General features: G+C 48.4%; 1 protein-coding gene across 8 annotated transcripts in view; it reads left to right on the forward strand.

Moving 5' to 3' along the window:
* The window catches only part of PMCA (plasma membrane calcium-transporting ATPase 3), a 111,600-nt gene that overhangs the window by 7,002 nt on the left and 82,499 nt on the right, over positions 1–22,099 (forward strand). Inside the window, exons 1-2 of one of the 8 annotated variants that reach the window (XM_076364376.1) lie at positions 251–1,350; positions 1,419–1,932. The exons of 2 other annotated variants lie outside the window; for them this stretch is intronic. The gene's annotated coding sequence lies outside the window, so the exon portion shown is untranslated. Of the gene's footprint in view, positions 1–250; positions 1,933–22,099 lie in introns of those variants that run through there. 5 more of the 8 variants (XM_076364377.1, XM_076364382.1, XM_076364378.1 and 2 more) reach the window with 5 other exon arrangements.

Genomic DNA, 22,099 nt, shown 5'->3' on the forward strand with positions numbered 1-22,099 from the left:
CGATCGGAACGAGGCTCGCCGGCCAGCCAGGCCTCTCGCGTACACGGGGCTAGAAACAGAAGCGCGGGACACCGTGCTCGCGGAACGCGTCCTCGCTGCTTCTAAAGATACCCGACATACCCGCCACGCACGCCGTAGGGATGCGATAAACCGAGTGTGCCTGGGGGCATAGGTGTCCCACCCATCGAGTGCCACTCGCGGCGGGGCGGTACGGGGTCGCCGGTGGTGGGGGCGTGGTCGGGGAACGCCGTGGGAGACGGACGAGCTGATTCCCTCCGTACAGCGCGTACAACGTGCGCGGCACGGTGCATGCGCGCCGAGGTGATCCTGTGGCGGCCCCTCTCGCCGCCCTCACCTTCGAAACTCGTTCACGCTTCTCCTTCCGCGTCGCCGTTTTCGAGTCCTATTTCCCCCAAGGCACTCCCCTCGCCGCCCCCGCCTGGTCCGCGGCCGCGCCCCCCTCCGGAGCCCGAAGTCGATCCGTCGTTCCCCTCGTCGTCGGTGTGCGCTCCACACGCGTGCGTTCGCACGTCGGTTACATCGGTGGTCCCGGCCGGGGTCCCTCTGATCGAGTGACGAAAGAAACGTCGCGCTCCCGACGAGACGCACTTCCGGGGGCCCGCGCGTTATTTTCTAGCGGCGGCTTTGTCGCCTCGGGGTCCCGCGCGCGCGGTTGGGTCTCTCTCGGTTCGATCGCTCGCGGCGCGGCTCTCTGCCCTCGCGTATCAACGGTGCCGATAGGGATCTTCGGGACGCCGCCGGAGGAAACCAGAGAAGGCGGAAGAGGCGGTGGCGGCGGGGCGAGGGGGGCTGGAGCAGAGCGCGTCCGTTATCTCGGACCGGTGGGCTAGTCGGGCTCGGTTGTTCGGTCGTCCGTTTTGCTTCGTCTCTCTGTCGATCCCGAGGCGCGTTACTCTCTCTCCCCCTCTTCCTCGGGGACGCGTAGCGGCGGGAGACACAGGCGACGCGAGCGAGCGAGCGAGCGAGCGGAGAGCGCGATCGGAGATCGAAAAAAGAATTGGGCCAGTGCGCGTCTTCCTTTTCCCGTCTCTACCTGTTCCCTTTTCGGTTTTCGGTTAGCGGTCTTGTTTCGTAGCGAGACGACGACTACTACGCCAGTAGCGAGCCAGCGGCGGCAGCGACGGCTTACGCGATAGCGCGCAGTAGCGACAAGCGGCGGTAGCCGGCAACACACTGAGCGAGAGCAGCCGGGCGCTCGGAGTCGTGTTCGTTCGTTCGTTAGTTCGCGCGTTACGTTCCGTTCCGTTCCGTTCGTTGGTTCGTTCCTCTCCTCGTTGGTGCGTCCCTGTGACACTATAGACACACACACGCACACACACACACACACACGTACGTACATATATATTTATATACAGACGTGTATGCGTGTATATACATATATCTGTTTCTCCGTACAGAGAATCGAGCGAGTCTCTCGTGGTATCTCACCCGTTCTCCCGTCCGTCTGTCCGCGTATCTATTTTTCTCTCGGCCGTTCGCTGAAACTAGCCAACCAGTCAGCCAACCAGTCAGTCAGTCAGTCAGTCAGTCAGTCAGTCGATCAGTCAGTCAGTCGATCAGTCAGTCAGCCGACTCGCTCGCGTCACCGTACAACCCATCATCTTCCATCGTGCGTCCCCACGTACCCGTGTTCACGTACGTGTGTGCGCCTTGGGCCGTTCGTTGATTCGTGGTTGCGAGTATAACGAGTGCCACCGAAACCGCGGATAAATGTGTCGGTCACGGTACAAGACGTGAAGCGGGGGAAATCACCACGGCAAGTGAGTATATTTTTAGTGGCGAGCGCGAAGCGCTAACCAGAGTGGTATAAACGGCGCCGCGCAGTGGCCTGATGAAGCGGCGTATGTGACATCAAGTTTCTCTCTCTTGCCACCGGGAAACGACACCGAGACATCTTGTTGACCATTCGCGGTGAGTAGACCACCGTGCAGGCGGCCCGACCGTCTTTCCTCGCCGCCGCCACCCCCTTTTCTTGCGCCTTTCCCTTGTCGCACTCACGCCGATTGATTCGCCATTCCGTTCGCCACGTACACACGCAACACACGCGCGCGTACGCGTCGTCGTCGTCGTCGTCGTCGTCGTCGTCGTCGTCGTCGTCGTCGTCGTCGTCGTCGTCGTCGTCGTCGTCGTCGTCGTCCCCCTTTCTCTGCCTCCGCCCCTCTCTTCCGCGCCCACCCGCGTCGAACGTCTCCGCGACGCTCTCCTCCCCTCTTTCTCTTTCCCCTGCTCCCTCCTTTCTCCTCGCGCGCGAGAATTTTCGATCAAGGTGGAGATCCTCTGTCGCAGCCTCCCCGATACGCGCTATCACTCCGAGAACCTTCTCCTAGTCTCCCTATCGACAAACTCTCCGAGACTCGACCCGGATTCTTGACGCGCGCACCGGAGAATCCCGCGACACACGCAGGGTGTATCGAGGGTTCGATCCACAGAGGAACAGAGAGGATCTCCTTGTCGCTGCTCCGAAACGAGCCTCTGAAGCTCGCCTCGAACGGAAATCCGTCCAAGTCGCCAGACGCTCGCGCCTCGATCGTAGCCGCGATCGATGGAATTCGCCCTTGCGCTCTCCACTCTACTATTCTCGTTCGACTCGACACCCTCGAGGTGCCGAGAGAGCGCAGCCTTCGGGGCACTTGGACGGCGTCACACGTGTCCAGTTTTAGGGTTCGCCATTTCCCCGGGCGGGTTCCTCGCGGAGGACGCTCGCCTGCGCAGCCTCCCCTCCACGGTCCCGAAGCACTACCGTGCCTCGACGTTACGAAAATTATGTAACCGTCTTGGTCGGCACGGGCGCACACGGTCTGTGCCCGTCCTTCGGGCTTCTCCCCCCCCCCCCCCCCCCGTTTCCTCGACCCGGCCCGCGGCCGTCCCGTCACTTTCTCCTCTGTCGCTCTAGCTTCCCCTGCGCCGCTCCTCGGCCACCCTCCCCCAAGTCGCGCGCCTCTTCTGCCTCGCGGTTCAACATTATTTCGGGAGTGCCAGCCAGCTAAACCCCGACAGGAGGGGAGCGGCGTGTGCACACGGGGAAGAGGAACGCACGGCCGCCTCGCGCACCCTCCCCACGCCCGGCCACCCACTCTCTCCGCGTTCCACTACGAACGGCCCTGCCCCCGCGCCGCCCGCCACCCCCTTCTCCACCCTGGCCAACCTCGTGTGTCCCGGGATCGAGCAGGCGCGCCGTCGCAGCTTTCCCCGAAGCGAATTACCCCGTTTTCCTCCGTCTCCCTCTCGCGGTTCGTCGAAACGAGGAAGGAATCGGGAAAAGCCGCGTTCCGTCCGGGTCTACCGGTCGACGGAGGCAGCGAATAGATCTCTGCCTCTGTATTTTTACGGAGCACCGATCAGCAGCGGGAAAAGCTCGTCGGGCTCGTAGCCCTCTCGCGGCGAGCGTGCGAGCCAGGCGACGCCGCGTTCTTCCCCCTTTCGCGTGCCGCCTTCGACGTCGAGCAGCAGCCTTCCTCTGGAATCGGAGATCGTTGCCGATGCGAAGGTCGCCGTAGACGATGCAACCACCGACCGTTTAACCCTTCGCGAGAGGCGACTCGCCGTTTCGTTTAGTACAGCGACATCACGACGTTTCATGCACGATGTTAAAGTTCGTTTCACGTAGTTCTCTCCACGAAACGTTCGACCGGAATGGTTCTGTCCCTTTTGTATATCATGTGTATCAACCCTTCGCACTGGAGAGGCGACTCTCTGTCATTTGATTGGACGCGGTGAAACTAGAAAATCTGGTACTTAACGTTGAACTTTGTTACGTACTCGCGATTTCCCTTCGTGAAACCTACCACGGATATTGTATCCAGCGAAGCAACGTTCAAGTGCGAAGGGTGAACACGGTTGTGTAATCCCTAAGAGAAACGGAACGATGCGGTCCCCGTTTCTTCGGACATTCGTCGGTGCATTCGAGTGAAACTGCAAAGATCGTTTCGGAGGAATTGCGGAAGATCCGAAGAGAAACGACGGTGGCAGCGTCTAGTTGTCGATAGTCCGAATCCGTTCTCCAAGAACCGAGGTTCCGTTCGTTCGCTGGTCTCGGGTGTCGAGAGGATCGCTCGGGGAACCCCCGAGCGGCGGCGCGTGCCCGGCGAACCGAAAGAAAAATCTGCTTGGCCCGGCACCGTCTACGAAAATCAATATTATCGCGGTCGGGAGCGGAATCGGTTCTCGGCGTTCTGTGTTCTCGCGCCAAGTGCGGCTCGAACGAGCAAAGGCGAGCAAAGACGAACATCGGAACTGGGCCGACGAAAAACGTACGTTCGATTAACCCTTTGCAGACGAGTGTCATTTCCGTGAGATGAAATGTCCATATTTCGAAGAGTAACTCGCGAACAAACGATTCAATTACTCAAACAGCAAGGGATCAGTGTATAATTTCTTTTCTTTTCGTTATTTAACCCTTTGAACTCTGTAGGCTCCAAGTTTGCTGCGTCGAATCAGGGTAAGGGGTGCCCTTCGAATGCAAAAGGTTAACAGCGGAATTAGCAAATGGATCGAAATTGCTAGTTCCTACATTCTTGTTCCGTTCGAACGTGAATGTCCCTCGAGGAAAGTCGGAGAATGACCAATGAGGGTGTTCAGTGGGTGTCGTAGGAGAATAAAACCGCCGAATCCAGCCGACACTCGAGAAACAAAGCCGACGCATCGGCGTTCGAGCGTGAGCCACCTGTGGTACACGCCGGCGTCGACGCGTTAACCCTTTGCGGACGAATCTCGACATTTCGGCGAAATGAAATGTTGATGTTTCGAAGACTAAGTCGCCAACAAATGATTTAATTATTCAAACAACGAGAGATCAGCGCGAAATTTCTTTTTTTCTATTGATTATGCAATTGGTAGATAATTTAGCTTCGTCTGTTGAGGGATTCGTACGTTTCGAAGAATCTTCGTCCGCAAAGGGTTAAGACGACGTGTATACTCGTCGAACGCAGTTAACACTAGAACTACCGAGCATTTAATACGATTAATATGCGACTCCCATCAAAATTCTAACAATAGATTATTTCCAGTTTCTTCGGACATTCAATATAGTACTGAAATGAAACTATTTTCAAAATCATTTCGAATATTCGATGCTTCGAAGACATCGACAATTGCTAAACAACAAAATCGAAACCAGTCGTTCCGACTGGTACGGTAGTTGTAGTGTTAACCGGTTAAGGAAGTAACTTAACTAATTCGAGAAAGCAAGAGACAAACCGAAACGTGTTCTATAAGTTTGTTTCGCGGTATAATCGGAATTCGTTCGGAAGAAACGCTGGAAAGACGTCACACGAGATGATCGTGATTTTGGTGTCGGTCGCGTGCGGTCGCGAGAGTATTCGGAAGGAAAACGTCGCGCCAGACGCGCAAGCGATCGTCTCGCAACGCGAACGGTTTCGGCTGGCTCGTGAAATTCCGCACCGTCGACGACGGGTTACGTAAAACCGGGGCCACGCTCGGCAGGAGACGGCGGAAGGAGCACGAGAGGAAACGTCGGAACGGGAGCAGCCGATGATTCGGTGGTAAACGGAAGCCGGACTGGCTCGGGTTACAGCGCCGCGGGGGAACCGAAATTAAACGGAACACGGGTCGAGCCGAGCCGGGCCGAGGCGAGACGAGACGAGAGGCGCGTCCACGTTTTCGTTTCGCGTACGCTTTTACGCCGACGAATATTTATTTTCTTGGCTCGCGCGAGCTCGGGTTACACGCGCGTCCGTTCCGCGCTGTTCCGTCGTGTTCCGTTCTGTTCCGACGGCTGTTTACGTCTTCCGCGATTCGAACGGCAAACTTCTGTTTATGGGAAGCGAGCGGGAGAAGCGGAAGATACTCGAGGCGTGGAGAACGAAACTAAATTGTTCAGGAAATAACGATAGGCAAACTGAAGTTTGTTCTGGTGTTTGCAATGTTTCGTTTGGAAGGAACGGTGCAAGAATGACGCGAGGCTTTTGGAAGGAAGATAGGATCGGTATGATCGGTAGAATATCGGAGTTGTGGAGTAAGGTGTAGAATGTTGATTATACGGAGAAAATGAATACTTTCGGGAGAATCTAATGTAACAAATGCTTAACACTGGAACGACCGAGCATTGAGATTGACTTGTTTTAACTCGAAGAGTGCGCCTATTGAGACTTTGATCGATTCATAATTCAATTCGATTTCATTAATAACTCCCAGAGGAGTAACTGCTGTTTCTGTAGTAATCGCGGAAAGAAGAAATAGGTAGAGCAACATTCACTCCTTCGATACACGAGATATCGGAAGAAAACAGCTTTGCCCCATAATCTGTATACGACTTCTCGATAAAGTAATTCGCAGAAAAGTTTGTATTGGAAGTCTAATTAGAAAACACTGAGTATCCAGTAAAACTCTTGAATCTCCAGTGCAACTCGAAATGTAATGAAGGCTGCAATATTTTGAACTTGTAAGACTTTGAACTCTGTAGACTGCAATATTGCATCGGTTATAATATGAAATATTTTAATGAACCTTAAAGAAACTACCCTAAATTACGAAATATTGAAAGAAAATAGTTCTCTTCCTCGATGCAAGCGAGATTTCTTCGATCCGAGGAAATGTCGTCTGTATCTGATTAGAAAATATTGAATATTTCCGGTGAGAAACTTGCGGAGTGCAAAGGGTTAAGTCGTTTCGAGCAGCGTGAAACGGGGCAAAGGGTATCCCCGCGTTGAGAACCAGTGGCTCAGAGGCAGAGCCTCGTCTAGGGGAAAATCCCCGATCGAGCGAGACCGACGGGATCCACCGTGGCGCTCGGTCTCTCCACAGTAGAAAGGGTCGCGATTAGTCAGACCCCAGCAGTCCCGACCCTTCGTGCTCCTCGCACCGTGAAACGTGGCCCAGTTTCGGCCTCGTCCACCGAGATTTCTTCTCCTTCCAGCAACTATCGGCCAACTATCGAACCGCCGGACAACAGAATATAAACCATCGGACGAGCCATTCGAATTTCATTCGCTTCCCAGTGTCCCACATCGCGTTCACCTGTGGCGCCTGCCTCGTTCGCCGCTAGAGGGCTGCCACCCTTTCCTTTCCTTTCCTTTCCTGTTGTCCAACTTTTGCCAACGTTTCGTAGAAACACGTCCCCGGTGGTTGCTCTCTCCGTACCCTTCTCTCCGCCAACCGAACGAGAGACGCTGTACAAAGGGTGTCCCTTTAACACTCAGCCAACCGAATGGGGAGATCTCCCACTTTTCACAAAGCAACGTATTGCCTTTTATTCCGGTTATCCTTTCTTTTTTTATTTCGTAAGTCTTGAAGTGGGATTATTTGCAATTCAGATACGTTTCTTCTTTTTACAAAACACAGTTTCTAACCGAATTGAATGAGTTCAATTGAAAGTAACGGAGGAGGTCGTGGTTGTAGTTCTTTTTCGGTCGTCAATTTCCGAGTGCAAAGGGTTAGCCCTTTGAACTCTGTAGGCTCCAATATTGCATCAGTTGTAATATTGAATATTTTACTCTTAAAGAAACTACCCTAAAATTATTCGATTTTCCACGCATCCGAATTTTCCGCTAACAAGGAAAATGAAAGTTCGAGGAAATGTTGTAGCATCTCTCATTTTCACTAGGAATGCTATAAAAATGAATTGCAGTTAGATTACAAAGCAACCTGGAGTACTAAGTGTTAATTAGGATATCAGCGTGCCGTCGAAATCATACATTTATCAGTGTTTATAAAATTCTAAGGGTTAACATTCGATTGGAGTTTCGACGAGTGTTTACTTGCCAGTCGGAGTGTTAATAGTCGCGCACGAGATTCCTCCGTGGGTGTGCGCGTGTTTCGTACGTGCTCGCACACATCCACGTATCATCCCCCCCACGAACGGTCGGGCGCACGCCGTCGCTCCTCGATTCGCTTTGTCCTGAAATACCATCGTTCGAACCCTCTCTCTCTCTCTCTCTCCCTCTCTCCGCGACCCCCTCCGTCGATGCACACAGCTACCACCCATCGTATCCTCCTCGGCCGCCTCTCCCCGATCCGCGCCGCGTCCCTCTCCCCGCCGTGCCGGCGCTCTCCGTCCTCCTCTTTGTCCCGCTTTCATAGTATCGACCCAATACGGTTGACCTAGACTCACTTGCAAGGAAGCGTACTCAACCTTTGACACTTCGCTCGGCCGCTGACGAAACCGTGCCCGCGATCGGACCCGGATCGGATCGATGCCCTCGCCTCGCCTAGCCTCGCCTAGCCTCGAGGGTCCGTCGAAACGGAATCGCTCGCGGAAACCGACGGTCCCCGGCGCTAGCCCGCTTCCGTCTTCGTCTTCCAGTCTCGAGTCTCGTGCACCCTGCTGTCCCCGATAATCCCCGATTCGGTGAGCGTCGAACGCGTTCGCGCACCGCCCTTCTCTCCGTGTCTGGACTCGTAGAATCGGAGGAAATCGACGAAACGGGGATGGGAGAGAATACAAGAATGAGAGAGAGAATAGCTTGTAAACTTATGGGAGCAGCAGGAAGAGACTTGGAGAGATTGAGAGAGAGCGTTTTGTCCGACACACGTTTATCTCACCGATCGGATGCAATCGGTGAAGGGCCTCCTCTCTGTCTGCACTCTAGTTCTAGCGTTAAGGGGAAAACGATCGTAGAATATGTTGTAATAGCCAGCGAACACCGAGCAACAGCAAGAAACGCTGTCTTAAGGGTCAGCAGCCCGTTCAGAGCAGGTTCTCCGAACTCGTAACGTTGTCGCGCGTTCCCGCCATCATTTCCGATTTACAAGTTTCAAATTTGATCGTTAAGGGTTGTTGTTCGCGCTGTTTCCCGCGCTGTTCGGAATTGGTTCGCGCCTGTTCGCCGAGGCCACCGCGATTAAGCCGACGTTTCGTTACAGTTCTGCATGCCTCCCCGATGAAAGGTTAAAACGTAGCCATGAGTATATCGACCTATCGACCTATATCGGCCAGCGCGCCGGCCGCGGAAAGAATCGCGTAGCCCGGGCTTCCCCGCGAGTCCCTCGCGCCCGGGAACCTCGAACGACTGCCAATCGGCGATCGACGATCCAGGGGATGAATCTCTCGCGTCGACGACGCGATTGTTCCGCGATCGATCGTTCCGCGTGCGCGTCGAACGCGTTGAACACCGTTGAAAGCTGTTCCATTCCGTTCGGCGGATACGATATTAACGAATAAATACTACTCGATTCCTTTCACTTCATTTTCGAATGAAATATTCATCTTCTATCGTCGATTATTCTATTCTAGGTAAGCACAGACGTGGAATATGGATTTGGATTGATCGTCGGGGAATTCTTACCGATACAATTGTTTCACGGTCGAAGAGTAGATCGTAGGGCAAGGGGTTAAGAACTGTTTCGCGCAAGTTCCATCGAAATCGACGCGGACTGAAGAGTTTCCGTGAAACGCCTGGTCCTCGACGATTTCGATTAACATTTCACGAAGGAGACAGCAGCTCGGCCGAGCTTCGACCAGTCGTTAAACATCGAACGCGATGGAATATTAACGCTAGAACTGCCGAACACTTAATACGATTAACATGCAATTCCTATCAAAATTGTAACGATAGATTATTTTCAGTTTCTTCGGACATTCGTTATAGCACTCTAGCGAAGCTATTTATTTTCAAAGTTATTTTGAATATTCGATGCCTCGAAGATATCGATAATTGCTAAACAAATCGAAACGTGGTTCTACCATTAACGCTAGAAAGTTGCGAAGACATTCTTTCTCGAATGTTCTTTGCGTTCAAAGACGATATGTTCTATTTGATGAAATCTAATCATAATCCGATGTAAATAATCAGACTAGAATCCGATCTCGATGACAGGACTTCGTCCTTGATCTTATCAGAGAACGCTGAATGTTTCCAATGAAAGACCCTCGAAGGGCTGATGGAAGTTGAGTCGAAGAATTCAACGACAGCGTCGTTTCGAACCGACACGAACGGGACACCTGTTATATGGAAACGCGGGGCACGTGGCGCTCGATCTTCCGAGCAACCCTTCTTCTCTCCCTGTTCTCTGCGTCGCGACCCTCTTAACCCTTCGCACTCGACGGTTTCTCCCTAGAAATATTCACCACTCTTCGAGCGGATTCTAGACGATACTCTCCGAAGACTCGAACGGGAAACGTTAAACGAACCCGCCTCGATATTGACCGTCAGCTTTCTAATTACACTCCGTCCAGATCCAGAATTCAGAGATTGCGTTTCGTTTCGATGCTTCGAACTGCATCGAGACTCGAATCTTATCGCTTTCACCGGTCGAAAGTTTCGAGACGTCGATCAACCCTTTGCGGACGAGTGTCTGCATTTCAGATGAAAGTTTCGTATTTAAGTTTCCTTTTTTATATTAATTAAGGAACCGACGAGTAATTCAGCTTCGTCTGTTGAAGGTTTCGTGTATTTTATAGAATCTCCGTCCGCAAAGGGTTGAACAAACGTTTAAGTAAAAGAATAAGGAAACTACCGATTGCTCGGTGCTGTTGGTAGTTGAATCGTTCGTTCGCGAGTTGGCATTAGAAAAACATGGAAGTTCGATCTTGGCAGGGTGTCGACATTCGTCCGCGAACGGTTGAATAACGAGGTCGAACGTGTAATCGATGTCCCATTAGAAAATTCTGAACGCACGCAGCGAACAAACTTTCGACTGCGCAGGCTCGATCGTTCGCGCCCCCGGCGATTTCAACGAATTCGACGGACGAGCTCGAGATTGACACACCGTTGACCGGTAATTTTACGCAGGAGCATATCAAATTTATCGTTACAAACTGTGAAACTTTATTATTAAATATGTTACAACATTTAGGTATCTATAATCGATAAAAACCAATGATATATATCAATGACTTTTTCTTCTTTTAAATTTCTTTCTGTTAATAATTGCTTGGAATCGCTGATAATACCGACGAGAAAAAGTTTCGAGTGCAAGGGGTTAATTATACATAGTAACGAATCGAAGTGAAACTTCGGACGTACCTTTTATAGAATTTTATATTGGCCTGCGTTTGAAAAATTGAAATGGCCAATACAAGTGCAAACACCAGTTGACCCGTGACCGGTCAACAATGCGTTAAACCGCGTTACTTCGATCGTTAACCCTTTGCGAACGTATGTCGGCATTTCGGTCAGATGAAATGTTCGTGTTTGGAATACCAAGTTGCAAACGAATGACTTAACTACTTGAATAGCGAGTGATCAGCGTATAGTTCCGTTTTTTACTATTAAGCATTCGATGTATAATTTAGCTTCACATGTTGCAAGCTTTGTGTACTTTAACGCTAAAACTACCAGAGGGGTCAAATGACTCATGATGTCTTCTTTTTGCAATTGTTAGAAAGGTGACAAACGTTTCTCTAAGAAGTCATTAAAGAAATTCATTTAGCACTATGCAAATTCAATTGTAAATCAAAGTCTGAACAGATACTCTCGGAGTTTCTGTAGCGAAATGTTCAAAAGTAGGAATACTTATGAATTGTTTGGCGTTGCAATGTTTGCGTTACACTATTATCAACTTAGTTGCCTTATTAAACATTTTTACTTCACATCGGTTGTCTTGTATGTTACGATTGTTCTTTAATCATTCAGAAGCGTCAGTCATCAGTGGCTGACATGGCGCTTAACGTGTTAATTGCGAAGCAGTCGCATCGACGATAGTTGAGAAATAAATGCCGAGGCAAGGGAGGTTCGGTTGGTTAACTCGGTTAACTTGGCAGCATTTCGATCGAAATTTTACCAGGAAGCGTATCTAGTTGCCGTGTGCGGCTGGTACGCGTCATGGCGGCTTAAAAATAACTAGACACGTGTGGGAGACCGGCGGAGCGTGCGCCGCCTCCAGAAATAAAGCACACCGACCCGCCGATTAACTTTTTCCACGGCGAAACTCACGGCTCTCCCTGTCCCGATATACCGGGTGTCCCGCCGCGACTTCCACCGGTCTAGGAAACGCGTCCGCGACGAACGGGAAGGAAACTTGCAAATTCTCCTCGCGTCCGATGAATATTTCTCCTTTCACTCGTATTTCTCGTAGTCGTCGCGAGTCAGCGATATTAACCCTTAGTTTTGTGATACGCCAGCAACTCTTACCAATTTTGATAATAGTCCTACCGAAAGTTAACAATGTTGGAACACTTCTTAGACCTTTAGTTCCCTTCTCGGTACAGACTTTGTACGTTTGGAAGACCTAATAATCTTAAGGTAGTTTCCTTAAAATTCAATAAAATATTTAATATCGGAGCCTACAGAGTTCAAAGGGTTAACCCCTTGCCCTATTTCTTCCCCAATCGCGCGTAACAGAGATGTTTCATCGGACGTGATCCAAACGAAAAAGAAACGAACTCTACGCTTGTTCTGTGTTTGCTCGGAAGCATCGCGATTAACGACGGAAAAATAATATTCAATTTAGCCACTGATTCATTCGCTTGGAAGAATCGAGCGACATATTCATCGAATTCTGTTCGATGAAAATATCGTATCAGTATCAACCCCTTGCCGTGCAATGAGCTCGTGAAGATTTCTAGATTAATTAGAGATCTAGATCAACACATCGCGTACCGGTTAATTTTTAGAAAACTGGCCGATTTCTCAATGAGAACAACTCATAAGTGATGTATCGCTATATGAAAAAAATTCAAATATCTTATTGTTTCATAAGTATTAAACGAGCAATCGGTTGTAATGAAATTTAATATTTCTTTATATGGTGCGGTAGTTCGGAAAATTCCAACGATAGGTTTAACCCTTTGCACTCGGAGGCTTTTTGCTAGAAACATTCGACATTTTCCGATGAGACATAGACGGCACTATTTAAAACGAACTAATGAGAAAACACGTGAATTAAGAAACAAAGCTATTTTATACAAATATTTCACATATCGATGCATTATAAGAAACTTAATATTATATTTAACAGTTTGTAATTTTGTTATATTCAATGAAATGGTGACCGAGGGTCACCGCTCGAGTGAAAAGGGTTAACACGTTAAGCGCCACGAAAATCTTAAGCGTTTTCCCATAGAGTTTGTCTTTTGTAGCAAAGAAAAGTAGGAATACTTATGAATTGTTTGGCGTTGCAACGTTGGCGTTACACTATTATCAACTTAGTTGCTTTATTAAACATTTTTATTTCACATCGGTTGTCTTGTATGTTACGACTGTTTTTTAGTCATTCAGAAGCGTCAGTCACCAGTGGCTGACATGACGCTTAACGTGTTAAATAAAAACGAGATTTCTCGGTTCCGGTACGCGACGCGTTAACGAGTCGACACAGTTCGTCCCGGGACACCGCGTAGTCGCCGATGCATCTTCAGTTTTCCAGCGGGCGTCAGCTAACCGCGTCGACGGATATATCGTTGTCTTCCTGTTAACAGGACCGCGCGAGCTTATTTTAACGCTCGCCTAGCCGGCTCGGCCTGGAAACTCAGCCGGCCGTCTCCGGCTGGCCATAATGGATCAATCGGTTGTCCAGTAAAAATGCTTCACGCCTCGCCGAGCCGGCCGAACCGTAATTCGACCGAAGATCAACCCTTCTCGCGTTCGATTGTTCATTTTAGTCTCTTCCTCGGCTACCCTCTGAACCCTCTGAACCTTCCCTCGCGTCAACGCGAATTTCGACTCTTCCCTCATCTCTCGAGACAATTTCGGGAGTGTGTTCCTTCAGTTAAACAGTCGGACTGTTTGCGTTTCGTCTATCCGTCGTTCTCGAATCAACAACGATGACTCGCTGGAACTTCCCTCCGCGACGGACGAGCGATCGCTTGATTTAACACGTTAAGCGCCACGGAAATCTTAAGCGTTTTCCCATAGAGTTTGTCTTTTGTAGCAAAGAAAAGTAGGAATAATTATGAATTGTTTGGCGTTGCAACGTTTGCGTTACAATATTATCAACTTAGTTGCTTTATTAAACATTTTCATTTCACATCGGTTGTCTTGTATGTTACGATTGTTTTTTAGTCAGAAGTGTCAGTCACCAGTGACTGACATGGCGCTTAACGTGTTAACACTTTGCCGGGCGCACATTTATCGCGTCGCCGTTAGGTTGGCGAGCGTGACGCGGGAAGGCAGCAAAAGACAGTTTCAAACTAACGGAAGAAGCATCTGCTTAACCCTTTGCACTCGAGAGGTGACTCTCAGCGACCGTTTGATTCGATACAACAAAATTACAAAGTGTTGTATATAATATTAACCCTTTGCACTCGGAAGTTTTTCATTAGAAATATTGTAACGTCTTCCGATGAGACAGAGAGGATATTTTGTGAAGCTAACTCGACGAGGAATCACACTTACATCGAGGGACAAAGCTATTTTGTTTGAATATTTCTCAAATTGACGCATTCTACGAAGTTTAATATTAAGTATCAAATTTTATAGTTCTACTGTCTGAAATCAATTGGCGAGTGAGAGGCACCTCTCGAGTGCGAAGGGTTAAGATTCGTATAACGCATCGATACGCGAAATATTTCTATGAAATAGCTTTGTCTCTTAACCCTTTTAGTGCCGGGCGAAAAACGGGTGCCTGTATGAAGATAACCGGACGAATTTGCTAAGGTTTGGGAAAAAGCTCATAAAAACCGAACTAAAAATGATATTTATATAATTCAAAAAGCAACGTTCTCTTGCAATAAAATCAAACCATTTATAACGTTTTAAAAATTTATTTTGAGAGAGAGAGTTCTCCCGCAATGTGAATAGTAAGGCGCTATTGGATGCGCAACTGATTCGATATATCGTCGCTGGCACTTTTCGCAAGTGTTGCGAACGACGATATATCGTCGTCCGGCATTAAAAGGGTTAATTTCCGTATGTTTTATTAGTTCGTTTGAGATAATGTCATCCGCGTCTCATAGGAAAGCGTCGAATGTTTCTAGCGAAAAGCTTCCGAGCGCAAAGGGTTAAAGAATCTTCGGCCGCGAAGGGTTAACAGTGTCCTCGTCGGTTCGACGAGGATAATTGGATGGAAACCGATAGGATCGCGATTCTCCCTGGTTTCTCCGTTCCTCCTTTCTCCTTTCTTCCCGTTTTCTTTCCTCCTCTCCCCTGTCCGTCGCGGGATGGGAATATTGATCGCGAACGGTCGACGGTCGACGGTCGACGCCGCTCCGTCGCGTCGGGTCTCGATAGTTTGGCAACGGCACATGCGACCACGACCGTCTGCCAAGTTTCTTTCGCTGGCGTTAGACCCGTCGGTGATCTTTAACGACGGACGTGCCGGTACTTTGTATATAGGGTAACGTCGCCTAATACGGGACACCGCCTAGAGGCGTCCTAAATATACCGAAACTTTCCGAATTCCCTTCCGAATCAGCCGAGATCCTCAGACTTCCGTCCGCGCCGCCTTCCGCTTCGTTCTCGTTCTTTCCGTCGGATCGCACGACCTTCGACCCTTCGCACTCCAAACGTCTCGGCGAGATGAAATTCGTCTATTTGGAAGAGCGAGCCGAAGATACACGATTCGACTAGTCGAGCAGCAAGAGATCGGCGTTTAGTTTCCTTGTTCCTATTAATTAGGCGATCGATGCATAGAATTTAGCTTGATCCGCCGAAGAATCTTCGCCCGAAAAGGGTGAATTCCGATTGTTCCGGTCTCGTCGGTGTACAGAGGACGGTTCTCGGTCTCCGCGGAGTGACGTACGTACGTCGGATCGATGAATCCGCGGCACGTGCGCCCCTCTCGATCGATTCCTCCGCGGGACTGTCGATTACAGCCTAAAATAAGACCATGGGAACCGGCGGTGACACCGGCGGAATGATTGCGCACGCGTGCCCCAGTCGCGTCTTTTCAATTATTTCGCGTCCCGCGGACACTCGGGGAACGCCTTCCGCGTGCGATTTCACAGGGAACAACGACGAAACGAACGGGACGAGGATGATTTACCGAGAATCATCGAGAAACCGGGAATAACTTGCGAACGAACGATTCAACGAGAATTGTTGTTAATTGTTCAATGAATTTTATCGTGTAGCTTGTTCGGTCGTCCTTAGAATTGATATTCCTTGATTCGAATGTTGGAAATCGGTGATTCGAAGATTCGTGTGATTCGATCGAAGACGACTCGATCACTTGCCGACCTTTATAAAATTCAATATATACATTGAAAATTCAATATGCGCAAAGTTCTCTTGTACGCTTTGAAGAATCTTCGACAAAGGGTCGAGAGAAATGACACTCTCAGCGAAGAATCGAATGGAATCGGCGAATCTCGCGTTAACCCGTTCGCTCTAGTTGACCCAGAACACCGCGTTGTTTACTGTTTTTCGAGACACACAGTCGATATTACCTTTCCGCCGGAGATCGTAAACTTTCGAGAAAACACGGGCACGGTTATAAGCATCGAAATTTCCTCGTTCCTTAATGAATTATTCAGGACGAGGCAGTTGTATCGATCATAGCTAAGAAATAAATCATACCGCGAGGGGTTGAACTCCCCTTTTCGATGGTGCTCCAACTTTGACCCGTTTCCTCGCCGGGAATCCCAGTTTTCCAGCCAGTTTTCTAAACGTTTCTCATTCGAACGAGCCCTATCTTGCCGTACGCGTTATCGTAGATTCGATTAATCCGGGAAATTATACCTCCGCGTCGGCTTCTGAAATGCTACGACAGATGAAGCTACAGAAAGGAGCTTCTAGAACCGAGTACGCAATGTGTTAAGCGTTTAATAATAATAATAATTTTTAATTTAATAATTTTTAATCCGTTAAGCGTGAATCGACGATCAAGGCTCGACCGATCGTCGAACGCGAGAGACACAGCCGAAGCTTCGAACGTCGAAGTGAACGTCGAAGTGAACGTCGAAGTGAACGTTGAAATGAACGAAATGAATTTTTTTTTTTTAATTTGAATTCTCTTGTGTGGGGGATGCTTGTACCAGGGACATTTGGTCCCGTTAACTAGGATTTATCTAGGGAGTTTTAGGGTGTTGTTGCGTCGTGGGTGCTGGGTTGTGATTTTAGGTGGTTTCATGTGGTGTGGTGTCAGGGCAAAACTTTCAAAAAACCTGAAGACAGAAATGATCGTCGTTCGACGGTTCGTAGCTATAAGCGACGCAGGCGTGTGTGTAGGTGTGCCGTACGTGTACATACAGCTGACACGATTCTTTGTCCCGACCTAAAACATCGTTCTTATAGCGGCGCGACGCGGCGGAACGAATGAAACTTTAAGATCCATAAAATGCGGGAAGGTTAGCGGAATTCTAAATAACTCGGTGAACTTTGGCCTTCCGATTCCCGTGCGGTTCAGGAGATCCCTTCCATCCTCCGTCGATATCAACCCTTCTCGCACTCGACGAGTAATCCTGCGTTTTAGGTGCTCTTCTCTTTATTTAGATCTTCGAGAGAGTGCATCTGTCGAGACGAAAATTCATTCGTCGTTCGGTTTTCTATCATCTGTCATTATTCTATGACCTATCATCTTTTCAGTAATTGCGAGAGGAAGGATACACGCGGTTAAGCTACAGAAAAGAAAAGGAAATTCGTGTTTCCGAAATGACAAACTCGGAAGCTACGAAAAGAGCTTCTAGAACCGAGTGAATCCTTGACGAACCAAAAAGAATACTATTTCTGCTACTAACCCCTTGGCCTATGATCTGTTTCTCAATTCTGGTCGATACGGCTACTTTCTGATTAGTAATTTATTGGAAACAGAGAAAAATTCTAAGCATATATTATGCCTTTTAAGTATCACAGTTGATTACAGAGGAATAATATTTCCTTTGAATTCGAATGAACTAATATATATACATTAGTAGAATCACGTTGAAAATCTTCACGACGAGTCTCACTCGTAGGGCAAGGGGTTAACGATCGAATCTTCTGTCGCTAATCAAGCGTTCGTCTCTCGTAATAGACTCATCGAGCTATTCCCGAAAAATTCTGTTGCCCCATGGTAGCTTCTGCCCCGCGTGTACACGCATGCACGAGAATCGGAGCCGAGCGTACGCAGACGCAGCGCAGACGCAGACGCACACAGCGGCACAACGATTACGAGCCGACGCTTCCGTCGAAGGGTTGGGCTGCCTTCGAATATCGGTGTTCCTCGCGAACCCTTCTCGAACGTACATCGCACGATTACACGCGAGCTTCGAGACGCAGAGTCCATTGTACAACGACAATGTGCAACGTGTCTGGCACGAGTGTCAGTAGTACGAGCACGGGTATAGCGAAACGCTGTCGCGCAGCGGCTCGGAATCATCGGACGTCGCGCATTCGACGGAAAAATCATTTTTCTCTGTCACTTTAACCCCTTGGCGCACTATTTACTTTCACCACTATGCTCGTGTACCGTTTTATTATCGACAGTTTGGAAGAAATGCAGCAAAATTGTCCATTCTACTTGAAGTGGAATATTCATTTCAAGATGATACAATGATAGCAGAACAGTTGTTTGCTTCGCGGACGAAGATTCTTTGAAATGTACGAAATCTTCGGTAGATGAAGCTAAATTGTATATCAGTTACTTAACTCAAGAACTACCGAGCATTTCATTCGATTAATATGCAATTATAAAAATTGTAGCAATAGATTATTTTCGGTTTCTTCGGACACTCGTTGTAGTACTGAAACGAAACTATTTATTTTCGAAATCATTTCAAATACTCGATGCTTCGAAGATATCGATAATCGCGAAACAGAAAAACTCATTTTGACTGGTACGGTGCTAACGAGAAACCCGCGAGCGCGAAGGGTTAATTAGTCGGCGTTCCATCCGGAAGAACGCGTTATCTCTGCTTTCGGCGGAGGTTTTCGAGCCGGCCGTTCCATATTAGGCGGCGTCGGGCCGCATGCACGCGTGTACGTGCACAGTCGTGTCGAAACTTTAATTAAAAAGTCGCATCGATTAGCGATACAATGCTCCCTCGGCTCGCCGCTTATCTGAAACTGTTTGAATGGGCACAGTCTGACCCAGTTTCGCCGGCGGGACGGCCCGCATATAGCCGACCTTCGTTATATTCCGTTTGCTTATTACGGAAAAGACATTCGGAACGCAGCAGCGGCAGCGGCGGCGGCGGCGGCGGCGCGGTATATCGATCAATTATCGGCAAGAAAGGGGGAACACCGTCGATTATAATCGGCGCGCGCGGCGGACCCGGCCGCTTTTATAGCGCGCCGACGGACGAGGAAGCCGTGTAATTACCTGACGCGTATGTTTTCAAGGTTTCCGCGCCGCGGATTCCTCGATTTTCGGAAACCACCGACGAATCGGGAAAATCGGAAACACCGCGATTTTCCAGAGACAAATCTGGAAAATGGAAATAACGTAACGTCGACTCGTGCGATTGAATTCCGTCGAGTGAAGTGCAGAGGAAATAATGCGATATCAACTTGCGTAATTGAGTTACGTTGTTTACATGTAGGTTTGAGTTGTCGAGTATCGGTGCGTTGAGAGGTGTTGCGTATAATATAATCATCGTTTCGAACGAAGTATAGTAACTCGATTCGGACGAGGTCACCGGCGATCTCCATGGGATTCAAGGTTTAATTACTTTCACTCGCGTCGTCCGCGAGAATCAACGAAATAGAAAACGAGATACCTTCCCGGGAATATGTCAGACTCGACGTTCTATTTTATCGCAACCTCTACTTGTTTTAACCCTTTGAACTCCAAATTGCAATTGCAATATTGCGCCAGGAATGAGATTAGATATTTGAACGAATCTCAAAGAAACTACCCTACAATTATTCGATTTTTCACACGTCCAAATTGTACACTAAGAAAGAAATGTTATAGCATTTGTAATTTTCGCTAGGGACACTATAAAAATTAGTTGCAGTTAGATTACAAAACAACCTGGAGTGCTAAAGGTTAAACTGCACTAGAGTGAACCAACGTCGACGTGAACCTCGAACCGAGAAACCAACAGCACTTCGGACCGCAAAAGGGTTAACCTTTGAACGGTGAACGCGTAGATCAAGTATCGAATTCTTTTCTGTTTCCATCGAACGATCTTCTACTGGAACAAAATAGTTGCGTCGAGCACGCTCGCGAAAGAAGTCGATCTCTGGCTCGGTTCCGCCGATCGCGCTTCCTCGAGCAGAGGGGAACAAGAAAATCGCGCGGCCGGACGAATGTTACACGCCGCTGGATTACACGGTATTGATCGGTATCGAAGCCCTTTGTAATAATAAGCGGCGTCCTTGATTTCACGTTGTTGGTCTTCGCGTCGGAACGGGTTACGAATCGGACGAATCGTCGCCAGGCGGGATATATCGGTGCTTCTGATAAATCGGTTTCTCGAAGCTCTCGGAACGAAACGATTCGGTTCACGCTGAAACTACCCAATTGTTCGAGAGAACGCGTGTCTGAGAAACGATTGACCCTCGATGAATATTCTTTACAGTAAGTGTTATAGTTCTAGTGTTAACCCTTCGAACTCGACAATATCTTTCACGAAAAATATTCATTACTTTCTGACGAAATATTAACACCAGGTTTACGGAACGCGTCAATTTGACGCAGATTGAACTTTATAAACATTATTTGGTAAATGTTTCAATCGGTTTTCGTTGATCCAATTACACGAATATGAATCCTGATTGTCTATTTCTACATCTATCAATTTCCAAAATCTAAATGAACGAATATCAACTTTTCCAGGAACAATAGAATAAACTGTACAATAAATGCCCGTAAACCTAGTGTTAACGATATTTTTGGCAAGTAACACAATTGATTATCTTACATAGATTGGGAGAACTATTTTACTTCGTTTTATGTGTTGATACATTACACAAGGTTTAACCCCTTAACGCACAGTTTTTTTAAAAAGAAAACGGCCAAAAAAAATCAATTTTGATATACCGCGCTTTTGTTCCATGGAAAAAGGCTATATTTTATTCTCGAATAAATAAGTGTTATAGCTTACAATCCCGTGTAAATGATAAATATCAATAAAACGATGTTTTTTCTTTGCATTGTTATTTTCACAGTTTGGCCTGTTCAGCGCGCTCGAATTAACTCGAGCGTGCGAGTTAAGGGGTTAACATTGAATTGAAAATTTGAAAGTTTGCTGCGTCGAATCGGGTGTAAGGCGCCCCTCGAGTGCAAAGGGTTAACACGTTAAGCGCCACGAAAATCTTAAGCGTTTTCCCATAGAGTTTGTCTTTTGTAACAAAGAAAAGCAGGAATACTTATGAATTGTTTGGCGTTGAAACATTTGCGTTACACTATTATCAACTTAGTTGCCTTATTAAACATTTTTACTCCATATCGGTTGTCTTGTATGTTACGACTGTTTTTTAGTCATTCAGAAGCGTCAATTTAGTCAACCAGCGGCTGACATGGCGCTTAACGTGTTAATATCCGTCGAGTCGAATGTGCCTCGAGTGCACGCGAGTTTCCACGAGCGTTTCATACCGCTGAAAGTGTCGTGGAATTCGTTTGTTGGGTTCGGTCGAGTTTGTTCGAGCGTCGCGGAGACTCTCGATGAGCGAAACCCGCGAGAGGCCGTCCATCGCGACAAGATAACGGCTCGAAGGGCGTCGTTTCCGTTGTTTTCGGCCGGCGGATTGTTGGTAAGGGCTTCCGGCGAGGCGGCGAGGCTGCACGGCGGCGGCGCGGCCGAGGATTAGCGTGAATCGCGGCGCGGACGGGCGTGGATGGAAAAATGGGTCACGAAAGACAGCGCAAAAATAATTCCAGCTATCGATCCCTATCAACTATGTGCGCATTAAGGACACTAGTGCAGCCGAAGAGGCCTCGAGATGTATTGGAAATTGCACTTTAAAGCGTGCTCTCCTCGCAACCGCTCGCTCGCTCGGTAGAACGTAAACCATCGGCCAGTGTTTCTCAAGCGTCTTTGTTCCTCGATCGCTTAACTCTTTCGGGTTAGGTGGCTCGAAAACTGTTGAGACTACCCTTTGCTCAGCTTTTTATGCACCGGATATAGACTCGAACGTTCACACTTTGCGCCTCGAACGTTTTCAATACAGCAGTTCGTTTCTATAGCGGAACGTTCGACGATCGACAGTTTCGTTTCGGAAAAGGAAAATTAGATTTATACGTGAAATCGCGCCTTTCGATTTGCTGTATTCGAACGTTAACACTTTGCACTCCGAACGTTTTCAACGCAATAGTTGATTTCCAAAGCGAAACGTTCAGTAATCGACAGTTTCGTCTCAGAAAAGGAAAATTAGATGTACAC

The sequence above is a fragment of the Nomia melanderi genome, chromosome 2, assembly GCF_051020985.1.
Source record: "Nomia melanderi isolate GNS246 chromosome 2, iyNomMela1, whole genome shotgun sequence".
Lineage (NCBI taxonomy): Eukaryota > Metazoa > Arthropoda > Insecta > Hymenoptera > Halictidae > Nomia > Nomia melanderi.